This window comes from Schistocerca gregaria, unplaced genomic scaffold (genome assembly GCF_023897955.1).
Source record: "Schistocerca gregaria isolate iqSchGreg1 unplaced genomic scaffold, iqSchGreg1.2 ptg000001l___fragment_1, whole genome shotgun sequence".
Lineage (NCBI taxonomy): Eukaryota > Metazoa > Arthropoda > Insecta > Orthoptera > Acrididae > Schistocerca > Schistocerca gregaria.
In genome coordinates, this window is record NW_026061697.1 from 423829 (window position 1) to 447501 (window position 23673).

The 23673-nt window shown below is 40.1% G+C and overlaps 1 non-coding gene across 1 annotated transcript; it reads right to left on the minus strand.

The window, feature by feature from the left end:
• Positions 1–14488: 14488 nt before the first annotated feature.
• Trnat-ugu (transfer RNA threonine (anticodon UGU)) lies at positions 14489–14562 on the minus strand. The gene has a single exon. It is a non-coding gene; the product is annotated as a tRNA-Thr (tRNA).
• Between the last annotated feature and the right edge of the window lie 9111 nt (positions 14563–23673).

The following is a 23673-nucleotide window of genomic DNA, read 5'->3' on the forward strand; positions in this document are numbered from 1 at the left end:
AATCAACAATGGTATCAGGGCGTTCGTGGGCTCATGTTTTCCGGCATACATAGCACAAATACCTGATTTTCTCCAATATTTCGGAACACTTGTAAGTGGTACACGTTGGATTTAGTAATGTGAGCAAAACGACGACGTTGCATCACATTTGGCTTCAAGCTTGGCGATTCTCAAGTTGAAACCATCGTGTGTTTGTGGACGAAGTAATGGGTACTACACGGCATAAGGAGTGGTACAACCATTTCAAAGGTAGCCGCTAATCAATGAAGACAGAAGTCAGTTAAGGTACGCCCTCAATATCCGCAAATCGGGTCGTTACTGACCCCGAAAAATCCCTGGCGAAGCAGAATAAACGAATCACAATCAGAGAAGTTGTAGTCTAACCTAAAAGCCGTAAATTCAACTAAATACCTACGTATTACAATAACGAACAAGTTAAATTGGAAGGAACACATAGAAAATATTGTGGAGAAGGATAACGAAACACTCCGTTTTATTGGCAAGAATCTTAGAAAACGTAACAGACCTACAAAGGAAACTGCCTACACTACGCTTGCCCGTCCTCTTTTAGAATAGTGCTGGGAGATGAGGGATCCTTACCAGATAGGACTGACGGAGTACATGGAAAAAGTTCAAAGAAAGGCACCACGTTTTCTATTATCACGAAATATGGGAGAGAGTCTCACACAAATTATACAGGATTTGGGCTGGACATCATTAAAAGAAAAGCGTTTTTCGTTGCGACGGAATCTTCTCACGAAATTCCAATCACCAACTTTTCCCTCCGAATGCAAAAATATTTTGTTGACACCGATCTACGTAGAGAGGAACGATCACCACGATAAAATAAGGGAAGTCAGAGCTCGGATGGAAAGATCCAGGTGATCATTCATTCCGGGTGCTATACGAGATTGGAATAATAAAGACTTATGAAGGTGTTTCGAAGAACCCTCTGCCAGGCACTTAAATGTGATTTGCAGAGTATCCATGTAGATGCAAGTATAGGTGGTCACATTATTTTTCCTATCCCCTGTATGTGCATATCTCTTCCCACGAACGTTGTTACCTCAATGTCGATATCTGCACCATTCTCGAAATATGTGAGCTAACTTATATTATCTGTAATGTTAATATACAACATGAACAGTAAGGCTCCCAACACACTTCCCTGTGACACACGTGGCTACTTTTACACGTACAGATGAACCTCCATTCAAGATGAGATGCTGTGTCCTCCCTACAAAAATATGTTACTGGCTGTACATTATACGATCCAGGCAAACGGTCAACTACAATTGCTGTTAACTGTGCTGTAACTTCCAGCGTATCAGAAGCGGTTTCAAATGAGTATACGCACTCGTATTTCGGCAGGTGCACAGTTTTGCCTTTCAATTTTTGCATGTTTCTCAGATACTTTTTCGAAAATTTCGAGCAAAACGAGTCGAAATTACATCATGAAACAATGAAGAAGCAAATGCGGGTTTGCTCGCAAACCCGAAGCAACATCTGGTGCAAGAGTCATAGGTTTTAATAAAGTAGCTGTCGATAGGTCTTTTTCGTTGCTAACAAATGTAACTGACAAACACACACTAAGAACTTCTCAAATAACTATTTGTGATGAAACAGGCGTTTAGGTTAATCCTAAAAACCAATAGAAGATCACAGATTGCAAAGGGAAACGTCCAGTAGGATCGTTAACCTCTGCAGAAAGGGGCGAAACTGTAACCAGCTTCATTAGTACGTCAGCAAGCGGAGCTGAAATTCCTCCTACGCTTATTTTTCCACGAAAGAAGAAGCAGAAAGGATTTGAGTTAGGGCTGGCAGCAGGAGGTTGCGCTGAGGTCCACAGCACCGCATGTATGGCCACAGAGTCATTCTTTGTATGGTTTCGGAAAGTTTTGGAATTTTCTAAGGCATAAAAGGACTTCCCAGTTCTCTTTATATTAGATGGCCACTCAGCACATACCACGAACACTGACGTTATGGACTACGCGAGGAAGAGTGGCGTTTCTTTACCACCACATTGCTCTCATAGACTTGAGCCGCTTGTTGTTTGTTTTATGAAGACTTTAAGCCTTCGTTATAGTGATGAGCTTCGAAAATGGCTACAAAGCCACGCAGGGGAAGTCGTAAGTATCTTTCAAAATTCAATGCTTTTTGGTTCAGCTTTCGTCTAAAGTGCAACAATGAAAACCCCTATTAAATGTTTCGATGGTACTGGCCCACGGACCTATCCAAATTCACGACGCAAACTTTCTCCCGGCAGACACAACTGACAGCGGACTAGATAGGCCGTCAGATAAAGAGGTTATTATACCTGAACAATTGGAATTGCCTCCACCTAGCACACCAGCTAAAAAATACGACTCCAACAGGCTGGATAATCAAGCGGAAGGGGCTTCAGCGAATTGTAAAAATGAACTGCCGCCTAAGAATGACAATGTTATTGAGGATAATTGTTCTAATCTTGGGTGCTCTTGGATGACAACTGACAACACCTCCTCATTTCATATTTCACTTGAAATTCTGATGCCATTGCCCAAAAGTTAACGAAAGCAAGAAAAGAGCGAAAAGGAAGAGGGGGAAGATTGTTGTTTTAACTGATTCGCCGTACAAAAAAAAGTTAGAAGCCAATATTAAGGAAAAATAGAAAAAGAACTTTGCCAAAGGAGAAAGTGCAAAGAAAAAACTATTTGCGAAAGAGAATATGATTGAGAAGTCAAAAAAGAAACAAAGGTCCTGAAGATGAATGGAAAAAAGGAGAGAGAATACAATACTAACGAGAGTAATTATGAGGAAAGTTCCGACTGTGAATGTTTAGATTGTGATGGGTTATATTCAAAATCAGTTGAAGGTTGGATCGCTTATCCACGTGCAGAAAATGGACACACGATTCTTGTGCAGGAATAGCTAGCTAAGATTGTGAGTGTCTCCTCGTGTGTGAATTTTGTAAACAGCCTTAAGAAAAGGATACAATACATGAAAACTGTAGTTTGACATTAATATTCACTTTAAACTAAACAAATACCTAGCAAGGCAATATTTTCTGCATTTGCGATAATTTTATGCGTTTTTGTAATCACTTGTACTTACCACCCCATTCTGCCGCGTGCACGGGGCTGAATGGGGCAAATGACATACATCTCTATTTTTAAGTGAAAAAATATTGTTATTTTATTTTATGGCAATGTTCTTGTATATTTGTTATTAATACATCATAATGTGTTCATATAAAAATTGGTTACTCTCTTATTTATCACTTTTATACATTTAATCAAAGTTTTCAGCTTTTTACCCCATTCTACCCGGGTTCCCCTACGTGTCGGATAAGAAAGATAAAAATACAATCGCTACTCGTCTCTTCAACGACAATTTAAGCTGTGCTCTCGGGTTCGTCCCATCGTTCATCACGACATATTCCGAAAAAAAATCATAATTAACGAACGTTACAAATGGCACTAGAAACGAAGACAATAACAGGTGACATTTAATAAGGCCACTGATATCCTTCGAAACGCAAACTAATGACCGTCATGCTGAACGTCATGGGTCACAGCGGACGGGCGGAATCGAAATATGACCTTTATCCACGATCGCTTCTTCCTGTCAAGTTGTGCCATTAATTTCTCTGCTCTCTAATCTGATTTCGTATCTCCCCATCAGCTATTCGATCTATACTGTTTTAGCATTCTTCTACACCACCACACTTCGAAAGTTTCTAGTCCTCTCCTGTTTGGGGAACCACTGATTCGCAATATATTTATTCCCAAGAGCAGAATGAAAATAAGATGTTTTCATTGGTCGTTGTACCTGCTTGATTTACACTTAGTGCGAATATAAAAGCATTTTAGTCCAAATCCTTATTTCAAAGTCCTAAATGGCAGCTCGCTATGTGACACATGCCCACTTGTTTCTCTGTGACAGCTGTTCTTTGAGCTGATAAGCCAAGGGATATTTTTTCCCGTTGCTTTGAGATTTCACCTATTGACTACATTGTTTCTTGTCTTGTAGTCATTTGTTTGCTATGGTAAAAACGTATCAGGGGTGTTTTTTGTTTCTGAACAAAACAAAGGCCAAGATCTACCCACAAAGTTTTCCAGAGAAGTTCTAGAAGGCTTGCAAGAAATAAAATAGTGAATATCATGAAACAAATTTATGTTTTTGTACGGCATGCATACTATTGGAAAGGAACGAAAACCTTTACAAGCCATGTAAAAAACTAAAAAAAAAATCTTTACAGTGCGCTGCTTTCAATACTCGAGAGAGAAATCTATAACACATGCAGTGAAAAAAACTATGAATTTAAATGTGTGCATGTACGTCGTTTAATGCAATACAACTTTAAATTTTCCATAACTTTTCTAACTAAATGTACCTTTCCTCTCAAACCATTTGTCCCAGCACCATGGAATTCTAACAGTCAGTTGTCTTACTCGAGGGCATGCAGAGTCGAGGGGCATGAAAGGGGAGCAGTGGTAGGGAAGGGAGTGAGGCAGGGTTATAGTCTATCCCCGATGTTATTCACTCTGTTTGTTGATCAAGCAGTAAAGGAAACAAAAGAAAAATTCATAGTAGGAATTAAAATCCATGGAGAAGCTTTATTATAAAGAACTCTGTGGTCTTTTTATTTTTGAAATTTGCCCACAAAACCTGTCTTTCTAATCTTTTCCAAAAATTTCACTATTAATATATTATTCATGAAAAATAGTCAACTTGTTGGAAAATAGTGGAAATGCATGTGAGAAATGTTTTGTGTTTACCGTTAATATAACACAGGTTGAGATTAGGGACGTGAAATAGATCAATTTAACAAGGTGGAGATAGAAGATAGCTTCTACCCGTGAAATTTGTCTTTAAAAACAAATGAATATTTTCAAATCAACAGCACATTGCATGCACTCATTACTAGAAACATGAATAATCTCCACAAAAATTTGGAAGTTAATTACTTTGGTGCAAGAAAGTCTCCATCATTCAGGAAAACGAATTTTCAATAAATTGTCAGCAGCCATAAAAGTTTTACTACTGACAAAATTCAGCTTAAGAGCAGCCTACAGGATTTATTTAACCATCTCCTCCGACACCATTAATGAATTGAATTTTTTAGTAGAACTAGGGCGTGTGCGATTGACAGTGAGTGAGGAGTGAGTGAGAAAGAGAAAGAGAAAGAGAAAGAGAGAGAGAGAGAGAGAGAGAGAGAGAGAGAGAGGGGGGGGCAGGGTGTCAAATAATACGAGTACGATCAGAAGGATATCTAAATTTTCATCCCTCATTTCACGTCCATGATCAGTCCACTTGCGATCTGTGGAAGGTAAATTAGCATATTAGTTTCCCACTGAGCATCTCCTCATTGTGGATCAATTGCAACGGAAACTACATATAGTCTAATCCAACCCTCTTGTCTGTCCCATTTCTGTTGAAGGGTACAAATGAGACAGATGCCTTCTTATTGTTGTTGTTGTGGTCTTCAGTCCAGAGACTGGTTTGATGCAGCTCTCTATGCTACTGTATCATGTGCAAGCTTCATCTCCCAATACCCACTACAACCTACATCCTTCTGAATCTGCTTAGTGTATTCATCTCCTGGTCTCCCTCATCGACCTTTACCCTCCGCGTTGCCCTCCAATACTAAATTGGAGATCCCCTGATGCCTCAGAACGTGTCCTACCAACCCTTTCCTTCTTGTAGTCAAGTTGTGCCACAAAGTTCTCTTCTCCCCAATACTATTTAATACCTTGTCATTAGTTAAGTGATCTACCCATCTGACCTTCAGCATTCTTCTGTAGCACCTTATTTCTAAAGCCTCTAGTCTCTTCTTATCCAAACTCTTTATCGTCCATGATTCACTTCCATACATGGCTACACTCCATATAAATACTCGGATAACACACTTCCTGATACCTAAAGCTATACTCGATGTTAACAAGTTTTTCTTCTTCAGAAACACTTTCCTTGCCATTGCCAGTATACAATTTATATCCTCTATACTTCGACCGTCATCAGTTATTTTGCTCCCCAAATACCAAAACTCCTTTACTACTTTAAGTGTCTCAGTTCCTAATCTTATTCCTTCAGCATCACCAAACATGATTCGATTACATTCCATTATCCTCGTTTTGCTTTTATTCATGATCATCTTATATCATTCTTTCAGGACACTCCATTCCATTCAGCTGCTCTTCCAGGTCCTTTGCTGTCTCTGGCAGAATTATAATGTCATGAGCGAACCTCAAGGTTTTAATTTCTTCTCCACAGATTTTAATTCCTACTTCGATTTTTTTTCTTTTTTTCCTGTACTGCTTGCTCAATAAACAGACTGAATAACATTGGCGATAGACTAGAAACCCGTCTCACTCCCTTCCCAACCACTGCTTCCCTTTCATGCCCCTTGACTCTTGTAACTCCCTTCTGGTATCTGTACAAATTGTAAATGGCTTTTCGCTCCCTGCATTTTACCTCTGTCACCTTCAGACTTTGAAAGAGTATTGCAGTCAACATTGTCAAAAGATTTCTCTAAGTCTACAAATGCTAGAAACGTAGGTGTGCCTTTCCTTAATCTAGCTCTTAAGAGAAGTCGTAGGGTCAGTATTGCCTCATGTGTTCCAGCATTTCTACGGAATCCAAACTGGTATTCCCCGAGGTCGGCTTCTACCAGTTTTTCCATTCGTCTGTAAAGAATTGGCGTTAGTATTTTGCGCCTGTGGCTTACTAAACAAATAGTTCTGTAATTTTCACATATGTCAGCAACTGCTTTCTTAGAGATTGGAATTATTATATTCTTCTTGAAGTCTGACGGTATTTCACCTGTCTCATACATCTTGCTCATCAGATGGTAGAGTTTTGTCATGGCTGGCACTCCCACGGGTGTGAGTAGTTATAATGGAATGTTGTCTACTCCCGGGGCCTTGTTCCGGCTTAGGTCTTTCACTGCTCTGCCAAACTCTTCACGCAGTATATCATCTCTTATTTCATCTTCATCTACATGCTCTTCCATTTCCATATTCTGTCTTCAAGTACATTGCCCTTGTATAGTGCTGCTATATACTCCTTCCATCTTTCTGCCTTCCCTTCTTCGCTTATAACAGGGTTTCCATCTGAGCTCTTGATATGCATAGAAGTGGATCTCTTTTCTACAAAGTTTTTTTATTTTTATTTATTTATTGTTCTGTGGGACCAAATTAAGGAGAAATCTTCATGGTCATAGAACGAGTCAATACTTGAAATTATAACACGATAGTAGAAACAGATAAAATGAAATATAAAAACATATTCAGGTGACAAGTCATAAGTTTAAATAAAGAAAATCAACAACGTAACACTGAAATTTGCTTAAATTTTTAGCTCTTGCAGGAGCTCCTCGACAGAATAGAAGGAGTGAGCCATGAGGAAACTTTTCAGTTTAGACTAAAAAGGTTTTGGGCTACTGCTAAGATTTTTGAGTTCTTGTGGTAGCTTATTGAAAATGGATGCAGCGGAATACTGCACTCCTCTCTGCACAAGAGTCAAGGAAGTACATTCCACATACAGATTTGATTTGTGCCTAGTATTAACTGATTGAAAGCTGCTAACTTTTGGTAATACGCTAATACTGCTAACAACAAACAACATTAAAGAAAATATATGCTGTGAGGGCAATGTCAGAATTCCCAGACTATTGAATAGGAGCCAACAAGAGGTTCTCGAACTTACACCCCATATAGCTCGAACAGCCCGTTTTGAGCCAAAAATACCCTTTTTGAATCAGAAGAATTACCCCAAAAAATAATACCATACGACATAAGCGTATGAAAATATGCGAAGTAGACTATTTTCCATGTTGAACTGTCACTTATTTTAGATACTGTTCTAATGGTAACTAAAGCAGCATTTAGTTTCTGAACAAGATCCTGGACATGAGCTTTCCACAACGGCTTACTATCTATCCGATCGCCTAGGAACTTGAACTGTTTCGTCTCGCTTATAACATGCCCATTCTGTCTGATCAAAATATCGGTCCTTGTTGAATTGTGAATTAGAAACTGTAAAAACTGAGTCTTAGTGTGATTTAACATCAAATTGTTATCCTCAAGCCATAAACTTATTTCATGAACTACATTATTTGATACTGTTTCAATATTACACACAAGACCCTTCACTGCCAAGTGTCATCAGCAAACAGAAACATTTTTGAATCACCTGTAATACTAGAAGGCATATCATTTATATAAGTAAGAAACAGCAGTGGCCCCAGAACCGACCCTTGGGGAATGCCCTCTTAACAGAGCCCCATTGCGAATGATTATCACTACCATTCTCAATATTGCGAAGAATTACCTTCTGCTTTCTGTTCTTAAAGTAAGAGGCGAACCAATTTTATGCTACTCCCTTACTCCATAATGGTCCAACTTGTGCAGTAATATTTTGTGGTCAACACAGTCAAGAGACTTCGTTAAATCAAAGAAAACACCTAGCGTTCGCAACCTTTTATTTTATCCGTCCAAAACCTCAAAGAGAATATAGCATTTTCAGTTGTTAAACCATTTCTAAAACCAAACTGTACATTTGACAGCAAGTTATGTGAATTTAAATGCTCCAGTAACCTTGTATTTACAACCTTCTCGATAACTTTAGCAAACACCGATGGCATGGAAATAGGTCTAAAGTTGTCAACATTATCCTTGTCTCCCTTTTTATAAAGTGGCTTCACTAGAGAGTACTTTAATTGGTCAGGAAACCAACCACTGCTAAAGGAAAAGTTACAGATATGGCTAAGTACTGGGCCAACATACACAGAACAATACTTCAGTATTCTGCTAGATACCCCGTCATATCCATGAGAGTTCTTGGTCTTTAGTGATTTAATTATTAACTCAATCTCCCTCTTGTCAGTATCATGGAGGACCATTTCAGGTAACAGTCTCGGAACACTTTTTTCTAAGAGCGCTATATGATTCCCTGTTGGGGCTAGGTTTCTATTTAGTTCATCTGCTACATTCAGAAAGTGATTATTAAATACTGTACATATATGCGACTTATCAGTAACACGAACATTCCCACTACGCACTGATTCTATATCGTCGACCTGTCTCTGCAGACCAGCCACTTCCTTTACAACTGACCATATGGTTTTAATTTTATCCTGAGACTTAGCTATTCTATCTGCATACCACTTTGCCATACCAGTTAGCATATGATTATAGGAATTAAGGAGATCTACCAGCATCCTTTTACTTGCACACTCACTTTACAATTAATATTGAAATCACCACATATAAATAATTTTTTGTATTTCCTACAAAGTGTACCAAAAACCTCCTCTAGCTTTAGCAAAAATGTTGTGAAATTGGCGTCTGGGGCTCTATAAATAACAATTAGAAGTTTAGCTCCATTAAATTTAACCATACCTTCACAACATTCTAACACCTTTTCAGTGCAGTACTTTGAAACATCAATTGACTCTAATGGGATGCTGTTTTCCACATACATGGTTACTCCCCCACACCGAAAAGAGCTCCTAGAAAAGCTGTCAGCCAACCTGTATCCTGGTAAAGGAAGCCTCTGAATTATCTCCTTATTTAAGAAGTGCTCAAATATACCAATAATTTCAGAGTCAACATCTATAAGCAGTTCACTAACTTTATCTCTAACATCTTGTATATTTTGATGAAATATATTAATTCTCTCATTACTTGGATACTTAAGCTTTGTCAAAAGTGGATCTTTTGTTTGAAAGACTTCCCTTAAGCAGGAATACCTATCAGCTGACTTCAATCTAAAAACGGTGCAGCTCTAACATCCACTACTGCAGGAATTTTCCCATGAGTAATCCCACCACCCCTATCTATGCTGTCACTTTAATTTTCCTGTAGGCGGTGTCTATCTTACCCATGGTGATTTGCGCCTCTACATCCTTACATTTGTCCTCTAGCCATCCCTGCTTAGCCATTTTGCACTTCATGTCGATCTCATTTTTGAGACGTTTGTATTCCTTTTTGCCTGCTTCATTTACTACATTTTTATATTTTCTCCTTTCATCAATTGAATTCGATATTTCTTCAATTACCCAAGGATTCCTACTAGCCCTCGTCTTTTTACGTACTTGATCCTCTGCTGCCTTCACTACTTCATCCCTCAAAGCTACCCATTCTTCTTCTACTGTATTTATTTCCCCCATTCCTGTCAATTGTTTCCTTCTGCTCTCCCTAAAACTCTGTACAACCTCTGGTTCTTTCAGTGTATCCAGGTCCCATCTCCTTAATTTCCCACATTTCTGCAGTTTCTTCAGTTTTAATCTACAGTTCATAACAAATAGATTGTGGTCAGAGTACACATTTGCCCCTGGAAATGTCTCACAATTTAATACCTGGTTTCTAAATCTGTCTTACCATTATAAAATCTATCTAAATTCTTGCAGTATCTCCAGGGCTCTTCCACGTATACAACGTTCTTTCACGATTCTTGAACCAAGTGTTAGCTATGATTAAGTTATGCTCTGGGCAAAACCTACCAGGCGGCTTCCTCTTTCATTTCTTACCACCATTCCATATTCACCTACTACGATTCCTTTTCTTCCTTTTTCTACTATCAAATACCAATCACTTGTGACTATTGAATTTTCATCTCCCTTCACTATCTGAATAATTTCTTTTATCTCATCACACATTTCATCAATTTCTTCCTCATCTGCGGACTACTTTTAAGACTGTGGTAGGCGTGGGCTTCGTGTCTATCTTGGCCACAATAACGCGTTCACTATGCTGCTTGTAGTAGCTAACCCGCATTCGAATTTTTTTATTCATCATTAGACCTACTCATGCGTTAGGTTCATATTAGCCTTCCTAATACTTAAATCTATATTCGATGTTAACAATGACGCCGGTGGATAGACTATATGAAATTACTGATCGTCGATAAAGTCACGAATATAACCGACATGCTATTGGGCCCTTCGCAGGAAAAGGGTTTTCGCCGCAAAAAGCGGGAAACTGGAATCCAGCAAATGAGTAAAAAATATATATTCAGTGACAAAAATTGGTGTACGTACAAAACATACACAACAATAGTCTGGGATTTCTGTATTACGTAACACAGTTTTTGTGATTGTATCTTGCAGCTTTCGTTATTTTTAATTAAAAGACATTTTAAAAGGACAGAAAGAGCGTTTTGGACTACGATACAGATCGTTCTGTTAGTACAGTATTGACTTCATAAACACTTTCGTTGACTTCGGCAACTCTCAACCAAATCCTCCATCTTAATCGAGACAATACGCTACGATACAGCCGACATCATCACAAGAGAATGGGCTACATCAAACTCGAAGTAATTTTATATAGATAAGGATCTCAATGACCTGTGTACGTCTAATATAAAAGATCTCCATCTTCACTTGACCTTTAACTGTTACTATTTCAGAATTAAAAACTGAATTCAAAGAAAATTTGGCTACCTGCCACAAAACTATAAAAATAAAAATAATAAAAGTGAGAATGCGAAACAGGTTAGCAATAACCACAAACAGGAGATTCTACAGAAAATCAAAGTGAGAAAGGAAATTATTAATATTATCCACCGTTTAGGAACTCTATGCTACGAAAGGGATGAAAACACATATAGAATAATTTGTGGAAAAGTTAGTGTGTTTTAAGATTAAATCCAAACAACAATTACAGAAAAATATATGGAAGCTAGGCCTATATTACGAAAAATTGCTAAATCTCGAGACAAATTGTGTCCTCCAGTATTAGATGAAGTATTTGTGCCCCAAGTACGGATAAAACAGGATCTACAGCATCAACAGAAACTTCGGATGTGTGTTTCATATTTCATCCAAGCCTACAGTCTATAAATACCAAAACAAAATACCACTACAGGGAAACTACCTAAGAAGAAGTTCTTGGTAAAGAAACACAGGACACAAATACGTATGTAGGCTTAATATGCACTACAACTGTGTTTAAAAATAGCTATAGTTGCCTTGGACTAACGACGAGTGAATATCAATGTAACCTGTACAGACTGTACGCTTTCCAAAGCTGTTATCCAAGAAAGAGCTAAACGACGTTTTGTTGACAAAACACAATTTAAGACCGAAACAACTAATAAAATTATCTGACAATAGGCACTGTTGAAAATTTGTGCCAGACCAGGATTACCACCCGAGTCTCCTGGTTACTAGGGAGAGGCAATGATCACTGTGTCCGAATTACGCAGTGGTCAACATAATAGCACAAACTGCCCGAGCATGCCGTTCGTCAGATCCAAATTCTCAATTTCTCCATAGACCGCTAATGCAGTGCTCCTTGAACATTATCCTCCTCGCCTTAATTAAATAGACACAGAATATATACAAACTTGGCCTTACGAACATTGCAGACGCCGTCTATGCAACACACGTCACACTTCAAAGAATTTACCAGTACATTGCATTTTTTACTATCGACCAAGAATAAAGTAACGTAAAAAGCACTGCGTCTACTGAGATCATGATTCAGAGTTAAAAAAAAAATAATATGTCACCTACGTATTATAGTTGCTGCCGAAAGAGGAGAATCACTATTTTCCCACAAACGGAAATATAGTTAAAATTACGCTTCTAATTCGGCTAGTTTCGGCGGCTACTAAAATTTGTTGTGAAAGTTACATAGTGAACTCTCCCCTCCCCCCACCAAAAAAGTAGTTTTCGTCGCTGTTGTGCGACTTTTGTACACAGCCAGAGAAAGTGTGTTAAATATGGCGCGGACGGAAACACTAGGCTACGGTACAGGGAAATCTGCTCACACAACGTTTACTCGGCATTCATAATCGTTGGCGTAAACATCTCTAAATCAAATTACCCCCTTCCAACCTAACTTAGATCTCGGGCTACACTTCCCATCGGCCTGTCATCACAACAAAAATTTCAGTGTGTGGGGGATTTCCTGTATTTCTCACTAATCTCTCTCTAGGCAAAACTGTCAGTTATTGTAGATTGATTGTCAGTCTCAACTACAAGATTTACTAATGGTAAACACTATTGAGACGGCTCATAATTTTAGAATAGTCCTCTTCGTCTTACTTGGCATAAATTGTTCGCTGGCGTCCCACAGCTAGCTCCCTCAGTGTCTGCTTCTGCCATCGCACCACGCCAGTCTGTTGTTGTCCTAGCAGGCAGAACGCACCGCACATCCGACACCTTCGGAACCAGTCACTGGCCAGTTAGCAGCTGAGCCGAACACTGTTTACATCGTCAAAGGAAAACTGTGCAAAGATGTACACTCGAATGGCACGACTGAGTGGTACACACACACACACACACACACACACACACACACACACAAGTCCATCGACACGCGCAGAACGAAATTCTTCTCGCGAACGTACAGCGTCTCCGAAAAAATCTCGTGACTATATTCCGACGTTACGGCCAGGTTCTCATTCAAATGAGCAAAATATGGTCCTTTTTTTTTGAGTCAGTGAAAATACATTTGAAGGATCTGTTTGGGAATTACGAGTGATCATACTATGAGCTTTATTTTAGATTTTCAGTAAAAAAAGTGGCGCCCGCAATTATGATTTGATCACGCCGCCTGCGTGCAGTATGGCCCCTCAGATGTTACCTGAAATCAAAAATGGATAACATTAGTTGATACTAAATTACTTCTCTGAAATTAAAAATGGAAAACATCAGTCGATATTACATAAAATTTATGGGAGCGCATACCTAACCGCAATGAAACAACCGTAAATTTAACGATACGGTGCTAATTCGAACTCTGAGTTAGATTTTTTGGGGGTTTATTTCACTCCTTATGCCTTCACAAAAGTTAGTTAATATTAATCAGTGTCATATATTATAGGTATAAGCTCCTAAGAAAAGTGTTTACTTTTCTGGGTCAGAGGTAGAAGTTAAGAGATTGAACCATTTTTAGTTAATGCTGCATGCCGTTCTGAGAAAATCGTTTCTCCAAAAAAGTTCAACGGCTAGGGAAACCTTTTAGTTACATTATTACTTCGATTTGCATGAACTGAGTGTTACATATATATTTTTAATGTCGCTGAACACGAATCTGTAGTCAGATTTTCAATATTCAAAACGGCTAATGCAATACGGAGAGCACAGGATTATGTTTTGACCAATTTTTACCAAAAATGCATTTTCGTTATTTACGTTTAGTGTGCAATCCAAGGAGCACTTATCAACCCTTCCTCTAACTGGAATTGTTCCTAGATAGCATCTCCCTGTTCTTCTTGGCAGGAAAAGCCGATCTGTCTAACCTGGATATGCAGCACTCGTTATTCGTCAGTGTTTTCGGTGAGTATGTTTGCATGCATTGTGCAGTATGAATCATTTAGTGCACGTGCGTCACGGGACGAGCTTTGATCTACATCTATATGGATACTCTGCAAATCACATTTAAGTGCCTGGCAAAGGGTTCTTTGAAACCCCTTCACAATTGATAGTTAATTGAAACCCTCAGCTGCCGACAGGTGTTGTTGATATACTTCGATGGGGACAGCTGAAAATGTGTGCCCCGACCGGGACTCGAACCCGGGATCTCCTGCTTACAAGGCAGACGCTCTATGCATTTGAGCCACCGAGGACACAGATGAATACCGCGACTGCAGGCATTTATGCCTTCCACGCTTCCCGTGAGACTCACATTCCCAACTGCCCACAATCCACAAACGTAATGTACGTAATAGGTATTTGCCCATCCACTCAATACTGGCCAACACTAAGGTGACGATTCCCGTAAGATTTCGGGCAACCTGTGCGCATTCGCACAGACGAAGGTCAATTGCTAGGTAGCGTTTAACCATATATATGAAGATAGTAACTGTTCTCGAAAGAACAGGCGCCACTGATGACCGGGCAGCTTCTCTAGAATACATGATAGATCGGCCTATGTGGCTGAGAAGTTCTAGGCGCTTCGGTCGGGAGCCGCGCGACCGCTACGGTCGCAGGTTCAAATCCTGCCTCGACAATGGATGTGTGTGATGTCCTTAGGTTAGTTAGGTTTAAGTCGTTCTAAGTTCTAGGGGACTAATGACCTCCGATGTTAAGTCAAATAGTGCTCAGAGCCATTTGAACCATCAGTCTGTATGCTTACACACTACTTACATTAACTTATGCTAAGGACAACAAACACACACAACGATGCCCGAGGGAGGACTCTAACCTCCAACGGGGGGAGCCGCGCGAACCGTGACAAGGCGTTTGAGACATGGCAGTCGTGACACTGCTTCAAACAATGGGCTGTAGAAACTTCTGTAAAGCACGGATTAAAAAAGAAAAAAAAAAGAAAACCTTTCCGTTCCAAGTCTGGACAAGTACACATTTAAAAAAATGCAACTACAAAGAAATTGAAATTTCGAACTTTTTGAATGAGAACCTGTCCCTATGGAACACCGTTGATAAAATGTCACAGGGATTATGTACTCAGGTTTCACATGTGGATTAACACTTCCTAATCAATATCCGGAATGAGCAGGGCTTAAAACTTTGAAGCGTTAAATTTCAAGGGCCGTTCTCTTGTTTGCAAATAGTTTCACAGCGAAAATTTCTCTAGTTTTTTTTTTTTTTTTTTTTTTTTTTTTTTTTTTTTTTTTGCTATAGGGAAAGAAGGATGGCACAGAATTTTTATTCATTACGAGATTCTCAGCACTTGCAGAAGTGATTTCCCGTGATTCTGCAAAACTTTTCCTTTAGCCAATCGTAGCAACTATAGGATTTGGTTCCTGCTGCATGACATGTCTCGGAACTGAAACTGACCAACTCATTTGCTTAAAGAGCTAGCTTATCATCCGCTTCTTTAATTGAATAGACCGTTTATGGTCTGCAAAGAATTTTTTTCTTTAATCGTTTTTTTTATGTCTTTTATAAACTGCAACACTTTCTAAACTTAACGCCATTGAAGCATGGTCTTTTACTGAATAACCAAAAAGCAATGCCGACAGCTGGAGTCGAAGGTTTTTGTTAATCAAACCGTTTGTATTCTTGTGGTGATATCTCCATAGAATCTTTCATTCCGCAACACACATTTCTTTTATATAATTGAGAAGTGAAATACCGGTTTTCATAGATGCAGATTTAAAATATTTTAATATAACGCAATAAATATTTCATTAAAATTTTCATCCCCTTAGTATCGAAGTTCCAAAACCACTGAAACATATAGTTTTTAAAAAGCCTAACAGAGGAGTCGAATGCGAATTGTCAGATATATTTAGTAATCCTTTCATAATGAAACATTTTCAGAAATATCTCACACCCTTTAGGAGTTAGGTTTTCAAAAACAATTAAACATGTATTCTTCTATTTAGAACCAAGGAGCCAAATTCAAATCTACATCCATTTAATTCTAAAAATGCTTTCATAGTGAAATATTTCATAAAACTTTTCATCCCCTATTTCACTCTATTAATGAGTTAAATTTCCAAAAGCAACGAAACAATTTTTTTTTACATCCAACTGAGAAGTCAAATACCTATTTACATAGATGTAGCGTTAAAAATGCTTTATTATTTCTTTAATAATGATTTATTTTCAAAAACCTTCACTAATTATTTTATCCCCCAATGGTAGAATTTCGGAAAATGATAAAAACCTGTTTTATTTGTTTCTGGCTGAGAAACCAAATGTCAATTTCCGTAGTTTTTTAGTTCTAGCTTCAACAGTGACATAGGGACATATTTTTTTAAAAATAAAAACCTTTCAACCCATATTTCACCCCCTTAGGAGTGGAATTTCGAAAAATCTCTTCTTAAATGGTTCTTTCAGCGTAATATTTACACCTTCATCAAATTTCAAGTCCGTATACTTTGCAGGTTGGGCTGGATAGCGATGAGTGAGTGAATACATGTGCCCCTATCGCACCTCCTTGGAGGTTGTAGTTTCAAAATCAGTGAAACACGTATTTTTCAATAACAGAATTTTCATAGATTTAGCTTTAAAAATTCTTTCACACTGAATTATTTTCATAAAACATTTCATGGTATATTCCACCTCCTTATGAATTGAATGTATCAAAAACAGTGAGACATGCAATTTTTTTTTATTTTTACTTCAACCGAGAAGCCAAATTCAGGTGTAAATATATTTAACTTTAAATATGCTTTCATAATTAAATATTTCATGAAACATTTCATCCTCTATGTAATGGGATTGTGGTAGTGACACACCAAAATCACAATAGTAATCCATTGTAGTTGCTACATATTTTATTACAATCAAAAGCATTATAAAATCACAATCACAAAAATACAAGAGATTGCCTTATAAGGCCAGATCTGTTGGACAAATAATAAATAAATTTCTTTACGTGAAACAAGACCTGTTAAACCTCAAATTTAGATATGACTAGGTAAATATACTTAGGTAAGGCTTTACATAAATAGTACAAATGTCCATAGAATGTGCAGCAGAACTCTCATTACTTCCAATCAGCAGAGAAACAGATTAAGCCTAATAAACAGATTTTTTAACGTTTGGCTAGCCAACTTTCCTAAACAAAACTATATACAAATGATTGAAGCAATTAAGGAGGTGCTTTAATTTTGACCAAACCGACCTTCAAATTTACTTACTCAGTTGATTAATCAACAATATTCTTAGAATGATTACAACTAGAACATGACCATATGACAATACCCATAAAATAAGGTTGCTTCAATATTTCGTGTGAATTGGCGATAGACGCGAGCAGAACAAGGATTCAAATCAATACGAGAGATCCACGAGACAGGGAGTGACATAGAAATATACTCAACTTGGCAATGGAATTGAACTTTGGATGCTATAGTTCTCCACCGGAAAGATGGAATCACGCAAAAGTGACAACATAACCCAAGATGTAAAGGAGAGGACATGGCCTTAAATATCTCTCTGCCCCCGTGGTGCTGTGCTCCCAGTATGCTAGCGTCGACCTCTGCCAATTATCTCTAACACAACACACATCAAAGGCAGACAGTTTTCTGAGACATATACTACACAACCTTATTTGGAGAACAGGTGAGAATTACAACTGAACTGAAACAAATGAGCCTCCGTGAGTTACTTGGCCAGTGCCAGCCCTTAAACTTTGATTAATAAGTTGGCTAAAAGTCATGCCGATGTTAAGATGACAAGATTTATCTCCAGGTTCGGCATATTAGGGGCAGAGACAATTAGTTGGCGACGCTCTTATCCGCATGTTCGCGGGAGAGTCTGGGGAAGGCCAGGGCCACGTCGAGCCGGATCTTGGGGCGAATTTCCTTCTCTCCGAGACACCCGGTTTCTTCTGCGACTCAGCCGGCAAACAGGCTGTGGACCCCAGGTGGGGACCGAATAGGCAGCAGTAGGCGGATGGGGGAGACAACCGTGGTGAAGTGAAGGTCTGTATTCCAGAGAAACGAGTTAGCATGATATATCCACGATTCGATGGTCGGGGGTCATTTGGCGTTATACAAGACCTAGAACCGAGTTCGGGAACACATGTTTTGGCCCAACCTATATCGCGATGTCAGGCAATTTGTTGGCAACTGTGTCCAGTGTAAGCGTGGTAAGCCCGATGTGGGGACGCGCAGAGAACTACTACAGTCGCTGAGGGAGCAGTGTCCTCTGGACCGCGACTCAAAGATCGAAACAACGATAGATGGAAACTGGCGCCAGAAACGCACCAGCTCGCTCTATTTCATCCCCTTAGGGGTTGAACTTCCAAAAACACCAAAACACGTATTTTCTTATTTGTAACCTTGAAGTCAAATACCAATTTTCGTAGATGTAGCCTTAAAAATACTTTCATAGTTCTTCCATAATTATTTATCTCAAAATGAAATGTTCACCCACTATTTCACTTCATTCCCAATAATAATGGAACACGTATTTCTTTATTTGTGACCTAGAAACCAGATACAAATTTTCGTATGCCTAGCTTCAAAATTACCTTAATAGCTACATGTTTCAAAAATCCTATCATTTCCTGTGTCTCCCCCTTCCAGTGTAGGAGGAATAGTGTCGTGCAACAGACAGTATACTCAGTAGACAACGAACTGTTCGTTGTTAAATCATTGACATAGGAACCGAGACTGACACAGAAGATGCTGAAGGTGAAGCACACTAGACTCGTGTCTACCACGGTTTCAAATATTATCGATTTACCATGAACGGAAGTTCCGAAAAGTGAGCAAGTAATTTTACAGTAAATTCAGTACCGATGGAGAGGATATACAACGAAAAACATTTCTATAAAATTTCAGAAGTAATGAAACATTCCACTCAAGTCGCACGGCAGAACACGCAATGGATATGCTTGCACTTAAGACGGAAGGACCCACGTGCTTATGCAGGCTTACGACAGATCGCAAAATTCGGCAGTAGGCGTAAGCCAACCTCGTGTGCTGCCATCTGTTGTTGATGCCAGGCACCAAGGTCTCAGTAGTACGGCCATGCACTTGAGAGTAGTTGCTTTGTAAGCACTCCGTCTTCAGGCCACGGGTGGCCTACTGGGACGGGACCATCCGACCGCTGTGTCATCATCCGTGGACGATGCGAACAGGAGGGGCGTGGGGTCAGCACACTGCTCTCCCAGCCGTTATGGTGGTTTTCTTTGATCGGAGCCGCTACTATTCGGTCGAGTAGCTCCTCGATTGGCACCACGAGGCTGAGTGCACCCCGAAAAATGGCAAGAGCGCATGGCGGCCTGGATAACCACCCATGCTGACAGAAACGAGCAACAAGTGGATTGGTCCAGCATTGCCGAAACAATATTATGCCTGTTATACAAGCAGTGCGCGAGACTGGACGCAGTTTCTCGCTGTTGTCGAACGTCAGTTGTAACACAGAATGGCACCATCTGGAAGTGTGGAAGTATTTTACGATATGCGGTACGAGTGAAGCACAATGGTTGATTTGGTCGACTTGCGACATCATACAGAGAAAAAAGTTAAAATTTTCGGGATAAAAATAGAAAGTGCCTGAGCTGCTGCCTGTGTCTACGTAGCCTGCTTGTAGCCCTTGAAAACAGAGAAATTAAAACGAAAAAGAGAGTTCTCCAGCCGAAGTTTTCACCCTTTATCGCTTGACTATAAGTAACGCCCGCATAGTGCTGTGATAACCGATTACAATATAATTTTTGAGCAGAGCTTCTAAAAACTAAAATCAGTAGGAGAATACTGGCAGTTTTGTGTAGTACAGAAGCACTCGCCATATCTTGAGAGAAGCAGCGAACAGCGGACAAAGTTTTATTTGACTATTTAATTTAAATTATGTCTGAAAGAACAGACACTATATCCATATACGTATATGGTTGTGGCAATACCAGCCATGACCTTCTTCTGTGAAGATGCACACGTATTCCCCGAACTGTTATGGGACTTGGTAAGAATGTCTTCCACGAGTAATGAGTGTGGTGGTGTGGGACACTACGAATGTAGTGTGTGGACATACAAGGTGAGCATGTGAGTCTCGCGGGAGGCGTGAGCGAGATAGTCCCTGCAGTCACTCTATCGTCTGTGCCCTCGGTGGCTCAGTTGGACAGAGCGTCTGCCATGTAAGCAGGAGATCCCGGGCTTTAGTCCCAGACGGGGCACATATTGTCACCTGTCCCCGTTGATATATATCGACACCCGTGAGCAGCTGACGGTATTAATACAATTCTAATTTCGTTCTGGACGGCTGCCGGCCATCATAAAAGTATTTAATTTAACGTGTTGATTCCATTTATCAAGAAACTGAGAAAGTCAAATTTTTTAAATCTTTGTTTGGTTCCTACGTTACTAGAAGAAATAATGTAAATAAAAGACTAAAAATCGGTTATTACAAGAACTGGAATTGTGACGGGCTTTAACAATTAGGTTAAAGTGAGCCGAAAACCAGTTGATTCAGCGATAACCGGCATTCCCACTGGAGTTCTGCGTGGTAAGATTGACGCGCAAGGACATCTAGAACAGCTTCTCAGAAAGGTTACTGCAGCTCTGATGTTCTCAAAATGAACGGGCCAGCCATTGGCGTCCTGGAGGGGGAGGGGGTGGGGAGGAGGTGGGGAGGGGAGGAGAGGCAAAGGGGCACTTTCACCCATCGCCCCCAACCCTCCCTGGACTCCAAAGAGTTTTTATTCGTTACAGTATACTCATACTCTTCCAGATAAGACTTCTCCACAATACTGCTAAACCTTAGCTTTGACCAGTTGTAGCGCTTATAGAGTTAGGGTCTTGCAGCTTGTTGCATCTCGTAACTGACCAGCTGATTTGTACACACAGTGCCAGTTTCAGAATCATGCACTCCAGCCCCGACGCTCCTCCCGCACTCCCCTCCACTGGTAATATTTCTGCAGCCTCCAGTCTGCCACTGTGCATATATTTTGATAACATCCTGGTTTTAATAGCATCGAAGGAACAGCATTGTACAGTAAAGGGTAGACCTAGGACAGAACACACCATTCACATTGAAACGTATCACTTAAGTAGATGGTGAAGTACTCCGAAGCTAGCCAGATAGAAACAGAAGTTCCTGGCACTGTATCTGACTCAAATTCTAATCTTACACTAATCTCTTGTATCTACCTACCACGCCCTCAAAAAGCCAATGATTTATTATTATCAGAAGTTCCGAAAAATGAGGAAGAATTGACCCACACTTTTTTCCGTTGTGTATTATTTCGATTCCCCCATAAAGGGAATGGACCTGTAGCCACATGTTACACAAGCGATAGATGGCTTAAAATACATAAAAAGAGATGACAATAAGAGACGATTTTTAAAAACACAATGATGGACGGTATTTTCGATTTTACAGGAAAATAATGGATGACGAAATAAAGGTTTTTGAAAAATACGCTGATGGACAATATTGGGGATATTTTACCTTTATAGATGACTAGCGGAAAAGCTTGGCGTTGACCAGGCATTTACTTACAGCTGTGCGTCCACGCCCGTACTATGCAGCGTCTGGCCTTGTCCTGAGTTTTTATGACCTATCTCCTGAAACATGTGTCGTACAATGATATAATTTTGTAGGTACATTCAGCGTCATATGCGGATACTGTCTGCGAAATTTATTGCGAATATAGTAGAAAAGAAGAAACAAATTTAAATGTCATGAATGCTGGGATGCCCACACACTTGGGTGTAACTAATGTACACGGGATGCTTGGCATGATCATTATAGCTACCATCACCTGTGGTCGAAATTGGACCAGCTGTGTCGACGTAGTGAAAATATAAATGTGCATAACATGGTAAACGTCCATTCTTTCGAGCCATCGGACCTGATCTACGATCAAAAGTATCATGTAAATGTGGTAGGGGCCACGGCCTTGTCGCAGTGGATGCACCAGTTCCCGTCAGATCAATGAGGTTTAGCACTGTCGGGCGTGGTCGGCACATAGATGGGTGACCATCCGGGCCGCCATGCGCTGTTGCCATTTTTCGGGTTGCACTCAGCCTTGCGATGCCAACTGAGGAACTACTTGACCGAATAGTAGCGGCTCCAGTCAAAGGAAACTACCACAACGAGTGGGAGAGCCAGGTCCTCCTCCACCCTCAGTGAGGATGACGTGGCGGTCGGATGGTCCTGATTGGCCACTTGTAGCCTGAAGACGGAGTGCTTTTTTAAAGTAGTGCTGCCTACATAAAACTGACAGTCTAGGCTCAGGGACTGTCCACGGTAAATGCTGCATTGGACCTACGCATGCTATTAAAATAACGGTTTGAGTTCTCTTTAATTGTCCAATCATCTGAAGTGAGTCCTTATTACAGTGCGCTGAAAAATAGATTTTACGTTAATGGCAGATTTTCATTCTGCAGCTTTACTTCTGCCAGTATCCGTCTGCTACCTTTCAAACTTTACAGAAGCTCTCCTGCGAAACTTGCAGAACTAGCACTCCTGAAAGAAAGTTGTGAGTACCGGGCGTGAGTCGTGCTTCGGTAGCTCTGATGGTAGAGCACTTGCCCGCGAAAGGCAAAGGTCCCTAGTTCGAGTCTCGGTCGGGCACACAGTTTTAATCTGCGAGGAAGTTTCATATCAGCGCACACTCCGCTGCAGACTGATAATCTCATTCTGGAAACATCCCCCTGGCTGTGGCTAAGTCATGTCTCCGCAATATCCTTTCTTTCAGGAGTGCTAGTTCTGCAAGGTTCGCAGGAGAGCTTCTGTAAAGTTTGGAAGGTAGGAGACAGATACGGGCAGAAGTAAAGCTGTGAGTACCAGGTATGAGTCTTGCTTCGATAGCTCAGATGGTAGAGCACTTGCCCGCGAAAGGCAAAGGTCCCGAGTTCGGGTCTCGGTCGGGCACACAGTTTTAATCTGCCTATTATTTCGTCTACCAAAAACCGTGTCTCACTATGGCTTCTTCAGTACAGTTTTGTTTTCCACTGCTGACAATAGAAATGATCTGGCAGATGTGGCATTGTAGATGCCCAGTATGCGTGTCTTAATGGAAATAAACCGCCTGGAACATTTTCCCTTGAACGTCCCTGGAATGGGATTTCATGGAACGTTATTACATTCCTGTGTCCATTTCTATCACACCAGCTGATAGCCACGACTGGGGAGGGGGAGGAGGGGGTGGGGTGAAACTTGGAAGCACTTTGAGTGGCAGAAAAACCGAAGAAAACATAACGTTTTCGTCATTTGTTTGACGTAGTGCCAGTTCGTCACATCGGACGCTTTTCTCTCGGAAACGTTTACATTCATCGTCTGTCAATCAATGTCGCCTGCTGAGGTATGCAGTCGCA